General features: G+C 40.6%; 1 protein-coding gene across 1 annotated transcript in view; it reads right to left on the bottom strand.

Moving 5' to 3' along the window:
• Positions 1-17,906, bottom strand: part of SV2C (synaptic vesicle glycoprotein 2C) — a 203,917-nt gene that overhangs the window by 166,771 nt on the left and 19,240 nt on the right. The window lies entirely within an intron of this gene.

Raw genomic sequence — 17,906 nt, 5'->3', positions numbered from 1 at the left:
CTACATTTCTTTCATATTCTGGGGGAGTATTTGTATTTTAGAGTGTATTTCCCCACACAGGATCTGCTCCAAATTTATATTTGTAAAATCCGGAATTGCATATCTGCAACTGCAGATTTTACAAGGCAATTTTTATTACTTTTGATTGCTTTTTAAAATCCACAACTCCCAAATGTGTGTGTGAATAGACTCTAAAGTGGTCTAGGGATGGCCCACTATATACAAGTCTATATAGTGGACAATCTTACATGGTTGTTTCATTATCACTCATAGATTTGTATGGAAATAGACCATGTGAAGTGCTCAGCCATTACTCCATACAACATGAAATAAAAGACCCCTTTCCTAAACATTTTCATGGTCCCAGCTGCCAGATTCTCCAACAAAGCTACAGCTATCTCTTCCCTGTTGTGACAGACATTATAGTACATGAATATGTCCATAACATTCCTAATATTTTTATAACATTAGATACACTATAGCACAAAAATGCTGCCTCAAAATCTACATAGCCACTTGTGAAGAATGTAAGAAACAGACATCACTGTAAGGGAGAATTGTAAAGCAGATTTTGTGACAATTTTATAGAAATACAATATTAATACCAATGAGGCTTTCTACCATATCCTGCTGATTTTTTATGTTATATTTACTGTTTATATTATGTTGTGTATAAAACATACTGGAATAATCCATGCAAAATGACTATGTAATGATACGTAACTGGATGCACACAGTAACATAAAAACACAGCTGCGGGCCTATTTCTGAGTTTTTTCTTTTCAATTAAAGGGATATTCCAGGATTTTTTTTATTTGACTATGCTACAGGGGCTGTAAAGTTAGTGTAGTTCATAATATAGTGTCTGTACCTGTGTGTGACGGTTTTCTCACAATTATTCTGTGATTTTCATCCCAATATTTATTTTTAACAGCATACAAAATTACTGTTGTCTCAGATCTTTCCCAGTTTGCAATGCGGCCGAGACCTGACTCACTAGTCAGCTGACAGGGCACCTGTCTGCTTCAATGGGTGGAGCGATCGCTTGGTGGGAGAGAGATCAATCTGCAACTAATGCAACAGCTGTAGCCACACTGATTGAAAACCACAGGTCTTTTGAATGGATGCAGCTCATTTATGTTTCAATGGGTGGGGTGTCTGATGTGTGGGAGGGAGAAAAATGGAATTGTGGGATTTGTAGGCAAAAAAAGAAGACTCAAACAGGAAATAGCAGTTATCAAAAGCTAGCCACAGTGTTATGGTAATCTCACAACATAGCCATTTAGCCCCAAGACAAGGGCAGATCCTTCCTAAGCATGTCCATTACTGTCTGCCAGGTACGTACTAAAATCACCTTATGTGGATAACCCCTTTAAGGCATCCCGAAAATATTTTGTAGTTTAAATACATAGAGAATGATTCAGGATAAACATGAGCCCTCGCTTACATAACAACTCGCAGTACAGAAAAATTAAAACGAAGTTGGAATACGCTTATATTTTATGAGATTGTGTATAGGCCATGATGTATTTTCAGATTATATCAATACTACGTCTGTTTCTGTATAGCCCCCCACCAAACTTCTCCCTGGGTCTGTCCGGCCCCCCTACAAGTGCTGTATTTTGCAGCGTATTTGCTGCTGCATATTTTTCTATTGATTTAAGTTAAGGGGTACCAAAATCAGCTGCGTGTTTTGCTACCCATTGACTTCAATAAGTAGGAAAATACGCAGCAGCAAATATGCAGCAAAATATGGCACGTGTGACCCTACTATTAGGGTGTATTCACACGTAAAGCATCCTGCATCCGCAAGATTTGAAGCTGCAGAGTTCAGTGTAAACAAAATGACTGAACACGACTTCAAATCTGCAGCTTCAAATCCTGCGCATTAAATGTGCGCAGGGTACTGGAAGATTGAATAGACTCTTAATCACTCTAAAGCTTCACAACTTTCCAATACACTTTATGCATGCTTACACACATATGCCGGCATTTATCATTGTAGTGTAAGTGAAGCATTTTTCTACACTTTTTTTTGTGTGCTGGTAACGTGTAGGCGCAACAAATGTATTAAATGGTCACATTTCCTGAAATTTCTCTCTTTGCGCCTTTTTTGCACCTTTTCACAAAAATGTGCAGTTCATAAAGCCCTTCCATATCATGTGTATTGCCAAAATCAGTGGATTGCAACTCAAAATCAGCAGAAATGTGTAAACCAAAAGGCCCAAAAAGTGCAAATAAACCCTGCTTGCGCCTTTTTTGCGCCTTTTCTGAACACAAAAAACAGTCTAAAGATAATGATAAATGTTGGCCATAAAGTCTGCTCTGTTTTGCTGGAAATGTACTAAGAAAATGCAGTATAAGACTGCACATTTATTTTGATATTTGCCATCACATTCCAGTAATTATAATGTGCTTCGCTCCTTTCTTTATACACTCCAGTAAATTATGGTTACTGTTATAGTTAATATGAAGGACATTGGAGTTTAACATTATTCCATACAAAGCCCAATTACAGACAACATAATGAACTCTGTTAATCTTTAGCTAATCAGAAATCTCTTGTATGCATCCTAAGCTTCCTGATGTCGTAATGAGAATCTATCATCAAAAGAACCACTTGGGTTTTATCCATTTATTATCGCTTATGGGAGTAGTGATGCATACAAGTGTTTCCCTTTGTTTGTTAGTGGTTTATATACATATAGTATATACATACATACATATACGTACATACATATACTGCACCAGAACAAGAAGGAACTGCAAAGTAAAGTCCACACTGTACCCTGATAAAATGGATTAATTGTTTGCATGTGTTAACAAAACATGACTCCAAAACACTAGGTATATGTGTAAGGCTATTTAGGTTTTTATTGTGTAATTGAGCAAGGGGATTTACCTGTTTAGGGATTCGCACTGTTTGCAGCATTCAGAAAATTCCAGTTGTATTGCAATTCACTGTTAATGCATCACAACAAACAGAACTGCTAATCCAGAGATTGTGTCATGCAGAGCTAAAAATATTGATCAGAGACGGATGTCCTTCTTCATCCTATAGTTTCTCCAAATAATAACTTGAGAGTAGTGTTGAGCGGCATAGGCCATATTCGAATTCGCGAATATTCGCGAATATATGGACGAATATTCGTCATATATTCGCGAATATTCGCATATTCGTTAAATTCTCGTTTTATTTTCGCATATGCGAAAATGCGCGTATGCGAAAATTAACATATGTGAACATTAGTATATACAAAATTAACATTCGTGCTAATTTTCGCATATGCAAATTTTCGCACGCCAGTCTCACACAGTAGTTTTACAGCCTTCTTTACACCACACAAGCTGGAAGCAGAAAGGGGTGATCACTGTGATGTGTACTGTGAAAAAAAAAAAATATATTCGTAATTACGAATATATGGCGCTATATTCGTGAAATTCGCGAATATGCGATATTCGCGAATAATATTCGAATTGCGAATATTCGTGAGCAACACTACTTGAGAGTACCAGCAGCTCAAGGAAGTTCACATCTCATCCAAGCTGTGTGAGATCTGTAAAATCCAGCATAGCTAGCTATCTATTCTTAGTAAGACATAGCTTGCTGGGGACTTTGGTAAGTCCTGTTTATGGGCTTGAATTTTATGGAATGGCAGGTTGGTAGTGGGGCCTATCATTTCTTTCCTGGTCAGTCTAGGTTATTGGCTGAGACTTAGACAGCCTTGGTGCTGAAGGTCAGTGGGCCAACATAAGTGTGCACAGTATGCAAGGACCTGGCTTACAGTCTGCCTATTCCACTTCAGTCTACACCTTATTGCACTCAAAGCTCCACCTAGTGGAGTTCTATTAAGGTATCTTTACATTACGGGAACATTTCCATGCTGAATTTCTGCTCCATGGTAAATGATGGAGCAGAAATCATGTTTAATCAAAGCTCAATTGTCACAGGTTTTGCCACTGAAAAAAGGCCCATAAAATCAAAGGGCCATTGACTTATGGGCTTTTTTCACCCAGCTTAATCTAAAGATTAAACATGTTCAATATTCCATTTGAATTTAAATTCTCCTTGGAAATTTTGACACAGCAACAGAAATCCCGTTGGGGTCAATAGGAATGTGATGCAAGGTCGAATCCACGCAAAATTCCTTGTTGACATTATTTGCAGATTCCGCTTTGATTTTCCATAGTGTGAATGAGCCCTTAGAGTCTCCAGACCTTCCCAGGTGATGGCTCCCAGTGTGAGAATAGACAGACATTACAAAAATATATATACAGTAGATTTCAGAGCGGCACCAAACCACCCAATAGCTTTCGCTTACGAATACTGGATACACATTGCAGGTACTTGGGCAATACACGTCTAACGGTGGTGCTAGGGCATCAAACAAATAGTACAATCAGATATCAATAGCAGCAGAACAAAAGAGCAATCCTGCACTCACCGCAGTAGTACGGGTCATACGGCTACTCTCTCGGGACCTTCAACAGACAGGCAGAAAGGATCAGCATGGGGCGCTCAGAGGCGACTGCCAGCGGTTTCTCGCACAGAGATGATGCGCTTCTTCCGACCTCGTTTACGTCATCGCGCCGAGCGAAAGAAATAGAGCAAAGCTGTGATCATGGGACCATATGACGTGTACCGCAGACACCGGTAAGGAAATAACTATAAATTAAAGGGGTTCTGCGGTGCTTACACATCTTATCCCCTATCCAAAGGATAGGGGATAAGATGCCTGATCGCGGGAGTCCTGCAGCTGGGGACGCCCGTGATCATGCACACGGCACCCCGTTTGTAATCAGTCCCCGGAGCTGTCACGCCCCCTCCCGTAGGCTTGCATTGAGGGGCGGAGCGTGATGTCACACGGGGCGGAGGCGTGACGTCACACGCCGTCGGCCCTGCAGTCGACCGTAATCAGACCCGGAGCGAACACGCTCCGGGGAATGATTACAAACAGGGTGCCGCGTGCATGATCATGGGTGTCCCCAGCTGCGGGACTCCTGCAATCAGGCATCTTATCCTCTATCCTTTGGGGAGCCCCCTGTAGTCGCCCGTAATCAGACCTGGAGCGAACATCCTTTGGATAGGGGATAAGATGTGTAAGCACCGGAGTATCCCTTTAAACACCTTCACCTAAACTTAATAACTAAAACTGTCACAACACCATGGTGGGAATATACAGTGAGAAATCAGAATAAATAATAGATTATAGGAACGGAGACATATCGAGCCTGTCATTCAATCCTAGCGGGCCTCCACCTGTAATAATGAACGGCTCCTGTCAATCATTCTAGGACATCTATCAACTCGCTCAAGTCCCCCGAATTTAAAACTGTCATAATTACCTTTGTGGACTTCTTGCATATGTTGTACAAACCTGGGGGAGCCAGCCCCCTTTTTTATGGAATACAGATGCTCGCGTATCCTCACTCGGAGTTGTCTCTCCGTCTTACCTAAAAAGAACTTGGAGCAACTGCAAATCATAAAATAGACCACAAAGTAACTTCTGCATGTTATTAATTCTTTAACTACATAATCACATCCTCCTAGAATCCCACCTTTTGACTTAACATTGAACTTACAATGAGCACAAGAGCCACACTTTCTATTCCCTTTAGGAAAAATTTTAGTCAGCCAGTTCTCCTGTTTGTTTTGTAAGCTCTGGCTCTTTTCCTTTTTCAGAAAATCTTGAATAGTACTGTTCCTTTTAAATGTCACTATGGGCGTTAGCAGTGTCAGCAATATTGGGGTTAGACATTAACAAATGCTAATTATGACTGTATTTAAATGCAAAGAAAAATCTTCTATTGTTCTCACTCGTCGGAGTTTTAGATTTGTTGTTACAGATTAGGTTACTCCTGTTTACAGAACTAGCTCTAACAAGGGCCTACTTGATGACCCTCTCGGGGTATCCTCTCTTGGAAAGTCTTGCTGACAGTTCAGTTGCTTGTCTCACAAAATCCTCTTCATCACTGTTGTTCCTCCTGAGCCTCAAAAATTGGCTATATGGTATCCCATTTTTAACATGAGCTGGGTTATTAAGTTTAGGTGATTAAGTTTTTAAGTTTAGGTGAAGATATTTATTTTAGTCACTTCCTTGCTGGTGTCTGCGGTACACGTCATAAGGTCACATGATCACAGCTTTGCACTATTTCTTTCGCACAGCACGATGACGTAAATGAGGCCGGAAGAAGTGCATCATCTCTGTGCACGAAAATGCCGGCTGGACCACGGAGTCAGACACTAGGCACCTAGAGAGTCAGTCCAAGGGGCAAGAAATGCACAGGGACCCCATTTAGAAGAAGAAAAAGAAAGACCCAGAGGCAGGTTCTTCCAAAAACGCAAAGGGGTATCCTGGAAGGATAAGACAATGAATGTATAGTTGAAAATCTCACTGATGTTACCATTCCTGAGAATGTTTTAAGAGCTCTCTCAAAAGGTCTTAATTTTGGTTTAATGGAGAATTTCAACTATACATCATTTGAAATAGACCTATTCAAGGTTATAAGAAAGATACATTTTTCAACAATAGTGTTGAGAAGTCCATATCTCACCAAAGGGAATGCAACACAACTTGTAAAATAGGCCCCCTTGGATTTAGTCCAGTATCTGGATTTGATGAAAGATATAAGATGTACTAGGATATTAGCAGAGACTCTACATCTGATATAGTACTTTCTGATGTATCTGAAGGAAGTGATGGTTTTATTGGAGGTAGCCCACCTTCATTCAACCCACCGCTCATCCCGGGAAGTCCAATAGATTTTTTTTTTTAAAGCAATAAAAAGGACATGAAAGCCTTAATTTACCCCCAAGCTAACAGTAATATCTCTAAGGAAGAAAAAGAAGGTCTTAAATGGATTGCTAACCAAGAGGATCTCATTGTCTCAAGGGCTAATAAGGGAGGCAGTATAGTAGTGTGGACTTTGACACAATATAACACCGAGGCAATGCGCCAATTGAATGATGAATGTACTTATGAGAGACTAGAATCCAATCCTGTTCCTAAAATACTAAAATAAAAGAGAAACTTAGGTCTTTTTTGAGGAGTTACTATGAGAGAGGGGTTTTGGATTTAAAATTAGCGGAACGCTTGATACCTGTCCAACCTGTGAACCCAAAGTGGTACCTCCCTGCTAAGGTTAATAAATCTCAAAACAAACCAACCTAAACTAGTGGCGGAAGGAGATAGATTAAAAACATAGGGCTTTAGAAAACAAGTGGCAAAGAATTCCATTCTTCATTATAAAAGTTCACACCCAGCTCATGTTAAAAATGGGATACTATATAGCCAATTTTTGAGGCTCAGGAGGAACAACAATGACGAAGAGGATTTTGTGAGACAAGCAACTGAACTGTCAGCAAGACTTTCCAAGAGAGGATACCCCGAGAGGGTCATCAAGCAGGCCCTTGTTAGAGCTAGTTCTGTAAACAGGAGTAACCTAATCTGTAACAACAAATCTAGAACTCCGATGAGTGAGAACAACAGAAAATTTTTCTTTGCATTTAAAAACAGTCCCCTTAATGCCACTATTAAGGCTACTATCTTGAATAATTGGAATTTGTTAATGTCTGATCCCGATATTGCTGACACTGCTAACACCCATAGTAACATTTAAAAGGAACAGTACTATTCAAGATTTTCTGTAAAATGAAAAGAGTCGGAGCTTACAAAATAAACAGGAGAACTGGCTAACTAAAAATGTTCCTAAAGGGAATAGAAAGTGTGGCTCTTGTGCTCATTGTAAGTTCAATATTAACTCAATGTTAACTAGTTAAAAAATGTATAGCATGCAGAAGTTACTTTGTGGTCTATTTTATGATTTGCAGTTGCTCCAAGTTCTTCATAGGTACGACGTGAGCATCTGTATTCCATAAAAAAAGGGGGGGGGGGGGCTCCCCAGGTTTGTACAACATATGTAAGAAGTCCACAAAGGTAATAATGACAGTTTAAAATTCAGGGGACTTAAGCTAGTTGATAGATGTCCTAGAAGGATTGACAGGAGCCGTTCATTATTACAGGCGGGGGCCCGGTGGATATTGCATCTGGACGCACAAGGCCCGCTAGGATTGAATGACAGGCTTGATATGTCTCCGTTCCTATAATCTATTATTTATTCTGATTGATCCCTATATATTCTCATCATGGTGTAGTGACAGTTTTAGTTATTAAGTTTAGGTGAAGGTGTTTATTTTATAGTTTATTACTTACCGGTGTCTGCGGTACACGTCATATGGTCACATTATCACAGCTTTGCTCTATTTCTTTCGCAAAGCGCGATGACGTAAATGAGGCCGGAAGTACATCATCTCTGTGCGCGAAACCGCCGGCAGTCTCCTCTTAGCACCCCATGCTGATCCTTTCTGCCTGTCTGTTGGAGGTCCCGAGAGAATAGCCGTATGACCCGTACTACTGCGGTGAGTGCAGGATTGCTGTTTTGTTCTGCTGCTATTGATGCAGACATTACAAAGCCGACAGGAGCCAAGAGTAAGACTGGTGGGAAACCCATGTCATGTGTACAGCATTGAGTGCTAGGTTCATTTAGACAGGTTTCATTGAGCAGGTGTTTCTTTTGTGTAATGTGTACCCTGTTGCTGAATTTTGTTTGCAGGGGTATACACGGTATACCACAGTTTTAGGTCCGTTCAGAAAACCTGATAGGGGCATAAATGAGCCGGCCAGAGTCGCTATATGACTCCGGTCAGCTCAATCAAATGAATGAGATCAGGGCCGGGGCCAGGTGGCGCTCGGTTTTTACTCCCCCCCAGCCGGATCTGGTGACCGTATCTTCAAAAAGTAGTGTGAACCCACCCTAAAGCTGGCTAAGGCCTGCCTCACGTAGCCCAGCATCAGACGGTGATGCAGGTGACTTTTGTGAATTGTATCATCTTTCCAGTTTTAATACAGTTTTCACTTCACTATACCTTCATGTTTTCGGGGCAAGGGCAGACAAAACACGCCTGTGCAAAAACAGTTTAGAGCCCTCTGTTTTTCAACAGCTCTTCATAGACCACTTATACAACAAGGCTATGTTCACACCTCAGAATGTCCGCATGGAAAATCTCTGTGCGGACATTCCGCAGACTGCGGGCTGCACAGGAACGCGTCATCTCATAGATTGCTATGCATTCCATACCGAGTCCCCAGAAAGAAGGAACAGGTTCATTCATTCTGCGGATGCGGAAATCCGAATTTCCATGGCAGAATACAACAGGACTCTACTGCGGAACCTCCATGCGAAATTCCAATGCAGAATTTTGCAAAGAAATTCCGAGGTGTGAAAATAGCTTACTCCTATACTCCCATACTGTGACCTAAGGATTTCATTATCTACATGCAATCTAACAGCCACTAGGTGCTTTCAAAGCGACAGTGCACATTATGAATGACTGTTTTGAATGTTGTGTGAACTTAGCCCCATTGCAGCTCTACATATTGGGGTTTGGGGGTTCTATCTAATACAAGATTTCTAAAAAAAAAAATTTAATATTTTTTCAAGTTTAAACATTCATACACTTTGCGGTAGGACTATATTCTGAAAAATAAAGGAAAAAGGCAAGTACAGATTGTGCTCACTTGTTCTGCAGTATTGGAAACATGGCAAGAACAAATGATGAATCAAAATTCATTAAAACAGCAGTGATATATAATCTGAAAAAGGAACACAAAGCTCGAAATATGAATAAAGATAAATGTAAAATTCCAATACATCCTCTTCCTACTGGACTGTTACCAATTTATTAAGACAGTAGAAGAGCATATATCCTCCATTGATTAAATAAAAAGATGTGAGAAATCTGCAGGGGAAGTCACATTGATTTATAGGACTCTTTGGCCTTATGTTTCCAAACACATACAGTATCTGTTTTAATGAAATGACTCTGCAACAAGATGACTTCACTGAGTAAAATTGCATTCTCCCAGCAAGACGCTAGAATATGTGAAATAATGGTGACTTTTAGCAATACTGAACCTGACTTGAAAAATAACTGAACAGCACAGGGTTTTATAGGATCATTTATTACAGGCTGAAAAAAACAACATTTAGTTAGTTCAACATTTTCTATTATACATTGTATATAAATGTATTCATATTTTGTATGCAGTGAGGTATATTTGTCAGATTATGTTTTCTATACCTGGATATGCTATATACTTAAAGGAGTAGTCCAGTTTACGACATTCATCCCTTATCCAAAAGATAGGGCATAAGTGGCTGATCACAAGGAGTCCGATTGCTTGGGCCTCAAGCGATCTCCTACCAGACACCTTGCCTCTCCCCATGAAAGGAGCACATTCAGAAGATCGGGTGATTGCCAGACTTTTTCTACACAGGCAGAGTAGCAGACAGAAAATGCATACAGCCGCTTTTGCAGACTTGCTGTGTCGAGGTAGTCTGCCCTGTAGAGCACAATTCTGCAGCAGCTCTGGGTGAAGAATTGGGAGGAGTACTGTGATAGGGGAGGAGGCAGGGTTTGAGGGCTGTGATGAAGAGCTGAAGACAAGCAATGCATTCTGGGAATTGTAGTACTGGGCAACTGCTTTTGCAGCAAGAACAGACATTATCCAACAAAGACAATCAGGCACACAAAAATATGGTTTCAGAACTAAGGCAGATAGGTAAGCAATGGTATACACTTCTATACTATTACTGTGTTTGAAGACAAAGGGGGCAGTGTGGGGCACAAAAGGGGAACTATTAAAATGTTATTGCAATTGACTTAACATTCTAAATGCAGCATCCCTTGGTAATGCAATATCAAACTAGAGCTCTGCTCTCCAGTCCAGTACCGGTGTAGTGAAGAAAAATGTGTTTTGCAATAGAATGTGACACTTGACACAGGTTTGCAGTGCCATAGGAGAAGGTTCAGTGTTTCCAAATGTAAAATAATGCACTTGGGCAGAAGGACTCCTCTGATCATTTTATTAACAGTTCTGTGTTAGCAAATAGAGATGAGCGAACTTACAGTAAATTCAATTCGTCACGAATTTCTCGGCTCGGCAGTTGATGACTTTTCCTGCGTAAATTAGTTCAGCCTTCAGGTGCTCCGGTGGGCTGGAAAAGGTTGATACATTCCTAGGAAAGAGTCTCCTACGACTGTATCCACCTTTTCCAGCCCACTGGAGCACCGGAAAGCTGAACTAATTTATGCAGGAAAAGTCATCAACTGCCGAGCCGAGAAGCTCGTGACGAATCGAATTTACTGTAAGTTCGCTCATCTTTATTAGCAAAGACTCCAGAAGAGAAGGGTTTAGGGGTAGTGATTTCTGTTAGCCTCCAAAAAAGTCAGCAATGCTGCCAGGCAGAGCAGGTTTCAGACTAAGAGTGGCCCTGGGCAAAACTAAAAGTAGGGCCCATAAATTGTGCAGTTAAGGATCACTGTGTCGCGCCTCCTGAATCTCAGCTAATCTGAGTGAAGGGGATTGCCTTGCAAACTGCAAATGGCTGCAACCAAGACCTGACAAATGTCATAAATCCATTTGAGATGGATTTCTGGTCACAATAATATTCAGGTCCCATGTAACCTTATTCACATACATAGGCTGCAATGCAGCATTATTTAGGTGCGAAAAAGCGATCTTAGGCCACTCAGCCCATGTCATGGTCAGAGTCCCCATGTAACTCGAGCATAATAGTAGTATTGTTCTTCATACAGTAGTAGTATCTACACACTACTATGGCAATCTCCTCAATGCCGTAATGGTGTCCCTTTTAGGCTTCACACAGTAAGGCTAGGTTCAACTATGGAATTTCCTCCTGCAATTCCACTTTGAAATTGCAGACAGAAATTCCGCTTGCTAAAATGTATAGTATAGTGAATGGGTTTCCATTCACAAATTCCCACTTCGGAATTTGTGAAGCGGAATTTGTGAACGGAAAATCTGCTTGGAAATTTCTGCCTGAAGAATGGCGCTGCTCATTCTTCAGGCGGAAATACTCGTGGAACACATTGCAGTCTATTGGAGGCTGCAGTGTCCGCACAGTCCTAGCGCCGACTGATTCAGTCAGCGCTGGCCGCACTCGGAATCTCCGGGCGGAAACTTTCTGCCCGGAGGTTTCGCAGTGTGAACCTAGCCTAAAAGTTCTCCTCTTAAGAACCCATACTGTAATAATGCCCTCTACATAGTAATAATGCCTCATTTGTGCCTCTCACAGCTTAATTCCCACTACCTCACTTTATGCCTGCACATCTCTTTAGTCCTGTATTCATACCACTGTATTCCTGTCAGCCTGAGCACTGTATACTTTATACCAACAACAGAAGAAAAAAAAACATCAGAAATGCACAGGACAATCTACCCCAAAGCTTTCCACTGAGAATGGTTCTCCTGGTTTCTCTTCCGGCATCTGTTTTGTGATACAGAATACACAGCGTTCAGTTACTGATCACACAAAATGTAAACAAGCCTGAGTTTCCAATGAATGGTAATGCATCTAAGGCCATAACACAAATGCATCATAGGGTTAAAATCTATAATCTGTACCAAACGATGTGTGGTGAGCCACCGGTGTTATGGCGGGACGCCAGGGTGTAGCAGTGTAGGTAGCGGGGCCAGATGGTATTAACCCCTGGGGCAAGATGTTATTAAATTAACCCCTAGTATTCGTGACGCCAGGATGTGGTTGTATGGTGTAGGGCACTGCCAACAACCCATCCATATCGGCATATATCCCATGAGACCCCAAGCCGGGTTTTGATGCAACTGGAACTTTACTGAAGAATGCAGAATAACAGTCTTTACAGACAACTTCCACAGAGGTGACCGGGACACAGGGAACCTCTCAGGCTTGCTTGGACTTGTAATAGCTATAATAATGATGCAGGCCACTGTACTACTGTTATGACTTTGGTAGGGACAGTAGAGACTTGACTTGTACTCACAGATTTGATGTGGCTGCATACTTATAGGCTTTGGCCTAGATATTCTGGACTTGACTTGTACAGGACTTGTGCTTGCTTTAAGGTCCAGGTCTTAAGAGAGTGCAGGAATCAAGAGAGAGAATGTGGAGACTACAGCCCTTTATATATCAGGGGGCTGGACTAAAGCCCATTGGTAGATGGTTGCCTGGGGTAATATGTGCCACTGAAACTCTGGGTGTATCATGTAATCACATAGCGCATGACATATCACATGACCTTAGGAAGGTCCTATACAGGGTAAACGTCCTAACAACCTTCATATATTACTTACATTCACTGTACAATATATATAATAGATGTACATACTTAATATACAATACCATATAATGACTTAGGGGGACCCTGCAGGAGAGCCCTGTGGACCTGAGGGACTCTACCTGAGGGGACTTTAAGACTGTACAGACCATGTTCTGTACCGGGACACCACACATGTAAAATAGATTAGACCCTAAAATGCCTCTGTATTATGGCCATGTTAGAGCGGTTCTGACCTGATCAGACGCAATCATAATATACATGATTATACATCTAGTGACTATAGGGGGCATCTTTTCTGGTTATGGATGTTCTCTTTTCTTCTCAATCCAGCCCAGACAAACATGATGATGTCTCCTGATGACTTCAGGCATCTACATCCATCCCTTCACTCTATAGCAACCCAACTCCCATATTTTACCACAAAATAATGGGCCCCAGAACAAAATGAAAAGGGTTATACCAAGATATTAACTAATCTCCAATCCACACATCTGGGCATATTGTATCTGATCATCTGACCACTGTGACTCCCGCTACTCATGAGAACAGAGGTCCTCTGTCACCCAGGTAAATGAAGCAGCAACACACATGATCACCCAAAGCTCTATTCATTCTCTATGGGATGCCCGTACATTGACAAGTTCAGGGCTCAGCATTGTATATAAGCCCCATACAGAATGAAGGGAGTAGTGGATGATCATGTGCTCTATTGCTCCATTCAAGTGGGTTACAGGGACCTCTGTTCTCATGATTGGTGGGAGGTCCAATGGATAGATGATAACTTTCAAACTTGGAATACAGACCACAAATTAATTCAAAAGACTCCCCTCTCCCCACACTGCTCCCCATGACCCCTATCTTACATATAATGCTCCCTATGGCTCCCTATATACTGTTTCCTATATACTTCTCCCTACCTCGCAAATACTGCTCCCTATCTCACTCCCTATGTCCCCCTATATCCCGCTCCCTATGAACCCCTCTATATACTGCTTACTATATACTGTTTTTTTATCTTACATGTACTTCTTCCACTGAACCCCACCCCACCCCCTCCCCCCATCCCTTCTGCTGTTCCCTATCTCACATGTACTGCTCCCTATGCCTTCCCCTATTCACTCAATACTCAAAACTTGTTACCAGGAAAGCAGCGTTAAAGGGGTATTCCAGGCAAAAACTTTTTTATATATATATATCAACTGGCTCCGGAAAGTTAAACAGATTTGTAAATTACTTCTATTAAAAAATCTTAATCCTTCCAATAGTTATTAGCTTCTGAAGTTTTCTGTCTAACTGCTCAATGATGATGTCACGTCCCGGGAGCTGTGCATGATGGGAGAATATCCCTTGCATGATGGGAAAATTTCCCCATAGGAGCAGTTAGACAGAAAACAGCAACTTAACTTCAGAAGCTAATAACTATAACTAAAGATTTTTTTAATAGAAGTAATTTACAAATCTGTTTAACTTTCCGGAGCCAGTTGATATATAAAAAAAAGTTTTTGCCTGGAATACCCCTTTAAGATTCAGTTGTATGGAAGATGAAGACATATAAGGACATAGGGGGAGATTTATCAAAACCTGTGCAGAGGAAGAGTGGTGCAGTTGCCCATAGCAACCAATCAGATTGCTTCTTTCGTTTTCCACAGGCCTCTTTAGAGGCCTGTGGAAAATGAAAGAAGCAATCTGATTGGTAGCTATGGGCAGCTGCACCACTCTTCCTCTGCACAGGTTTTGATAAATCTCCCCAATAGGTATTTGCATTTCAGGAACATGGAGAAACTAGTACAAGAAAATAAAGATGTAAAGTTGGCCATTATGATTTTGACAAAGATACAACTAAACAAAGACAATAATTAACAGCTGAATAGGACAGATCAAAGACTCATTTACTATTAACAGGAAATCCTAAATTAGTACTTCATATCAGCATATTATGGCATAGCCCTACCTTACAGCATGTGTGTTATGTATATGTGTTGTGCGTATATATATATATATATATATATATATATATATATATATGTGTGTGTTATATGTTAGTAGCCCGTCTTTGTTACATTACACTTTCTTGCCTCACTTACCAATGACCCCATTTTTTGAGTGCATTGGCCGCAGGTTCAATCGATGGATTAGTCCCTGGGGCGCCATATATCTAGCACTCTCTAGAGGATCACTATTGATATGTTGATTGGCTTCTTTACCATAATGGCTCCTTTTGTGAGTAAACAGAATACATTATTTTACTGTCTTTCGATTATCTCTTTTCCTTTTTACTGCTAAACCTTTTTTATTTCCTAAAACCATTATTATTTATAATTATAAATCCTATTTGTAGAATTTAAAAATGTAACAAAATCTTCATGTATTTCAGATATGCGGCCTCATATATCATGCTATTGTAAACTCACAGTAAATCTATGGAATACTTGGAGCGGAATGAAATATTTGAACAGTGTGAAATAGTTAAGCATTGTAGAGTATAAATAAATCACGCCTGTTCCTGTACATACTGTAGTTTTCACTGCAAAATTAATAATTTAACATATTAAATTATTCACCTTTATATGGTACATTAGATTTCAGGAGCTTTGGTTTTACATTTTATTATGTTGAAGATTTATTCACTGGCTGTAATATTACCAATGCTGAGCTATATGTTTTTAAGGGTTCTGGTTCTATTATATTCCATCTTGCTTTTCTAGATATACCCATGTAATGCTGGGTTCACACCACGTTTTGTTAAATACGGTTCCCGTATACGGCTGGGAGGAGGGGGGCGGGGCTTAATCGCGGCTCCCGCAGTCAGCTGTATTAGGGAACCGTAGTTAATGTATGTCTATGAGCCGACCGGAGTGAACCGCAGCCTCCGGTCGGCTTCGTTTTCGGCCGTATGCGGGTTCACGACCGTAGGCAAAAACGCAGTCGACCACGTTTTTGCCTGCGGTCGGGAAACCCCATACGGCCGAAAACGAAGCCGACCGGAGGCTGCGGTTCACTCCGGTCGGCTCATAGACATACATTAAATACGGTTCCCAAATACGGCTGAGTGCGGGCGCCACGATTAAGCCCCGCCCCCCTCCTCCCAGCCGTATACGGGAACCGTATTTAACAAAATGTGGTGTGAACCCAGCCTTAATGTGTCACGTTGTCTCTGTTGTCATTGTTTTTCGTGTTAATCCTTTTTTGCCATTCAATTTGTGTAATAGTGTAATTCTTCTGCCATTTATATAGACCACCATCTTCTAGAAAATATGCTTTTTTTTTTTAACATAACCATTAAATAATTTTTCATTTATTCTAAATAGTGGTTCTTTATAAAAGTTGAATTATAACCTAAAAGTCATATTCCTTTTCCAGCCTCAACTCTAGCATGAGAACCATTGTTCACATGGATTTGTGTAACATTCTATAGATACATACTTTTCTAATTTTTACGCATCAGTGTTTTTTTTATGTGTTCCATGAAAATTCTCAAGAAGAAAGTTTGTGGTATGCTCTATTGCACAATGTGCCATATGGAAGAATCATACTGCTGCACCTACAGATCCATAATACAAGCTGATAAAAATTCAGAACAGGTATATGACTTTACCTTGTGCATAAGCTTTGACACTGGTTACTAGGTACAGTACACACTGTTTCAAAATTCCAAATAAAAACCTACAGCTGTTAGGCAGTGTGTCCATAGGAGCCAAGGAGCACGTTATGTGCAGAAAACCCCCTGTGAAGTGGATGTTATAACCCACGAGTATACCCTGCACAGGGGCGCAGCGGCCAGGGCTGCATTGGCTCTTGCAGCAGCACCTGCTTGCACAGGGAGTCCAGCACAAATTACACTGAGGCATTGATTCCCAACCAGGGTGCCAGGACGCTCTGGTGGGAAATATGGCGCAAACATTTTTTATTTTATAAAAACAGGAAAACTTTCTGATGGTCTCCTGTTCTTATGAAAAAACATTAACTAGCATCCAGCATTCTTTCAAAACCACTAGGATGATAACAAAATCTTTTTTTTCTTTCTATTTTTGAAAATCCATCTTTTGTTGAATCATTTTTTTGATGTGAACAGAAAGGTGGAAAAATCACATTTGCTCTTTTCACAAGTTATATTTTTTACCTGTAAATATATGCTTGTTAATATAACTTAGACATCAATTGATCCGTTGGCAGTTCGATGTATCTACTGAAGAATTGTTTCAATAGCAATTGGTGCATTTAAGGTGGAAATCTTTTTGTTGCAGGATGTATATCCTGAGGGATGTTTGTGTCAAGTTAAAGGCCAATATTTCACTATGTATTGGGAATCCAATCACATAATGAAATTCAGATAATCTGTTGTTAAATACTGATGTGTTCCCAGTGGCAGTTCCCATGATAGCACAAGCTGTGATACCAGACAGTATGTTATGTGGATACAGTCAAGATTGAGTATACTCTGTGGTGACTCTGAACAGCAGTAACTTTCCTCACTTATTGTGCTGTATTACTCCTCTAGATACAGCTTTGCCCTCAACTGCTCATTCTAGGAACAACAAATGACTCATATGTTGGGCAATATAAACTTATTTTTGTATCTAGCTCTTTCTATAATAGAATTTGCTACACCATGAATGGGTAATATGACCTGGACAGACAATGTTACAAGGAAATTGTGCATGCAACTGGTTAGATCGGGAAATCTATAAAGACAGTTGAATATTTTCAGCTATAAGGGTTCTTT

The sequence above is a fragment of the Hyla sarda genome, chromosome 1 (genome assembly GCF_029499605.1).
Source record: "Hyla sarda isolate aHylSar1 chromosome 1, aHylSar1.hap1, whole genome shotgun sequence".
Classification (NCBI taxonomy): domain Eukaryota; kingdom Metazoa; phylum Chordata; class Amphibia; order Anura; family Hylidae; genus Hyla; species Hyla sarda.
Note: the sequence above shows the minus strand (reverse complement) of the source record. Positions and strands in the feature narration are given on the sequence as shown.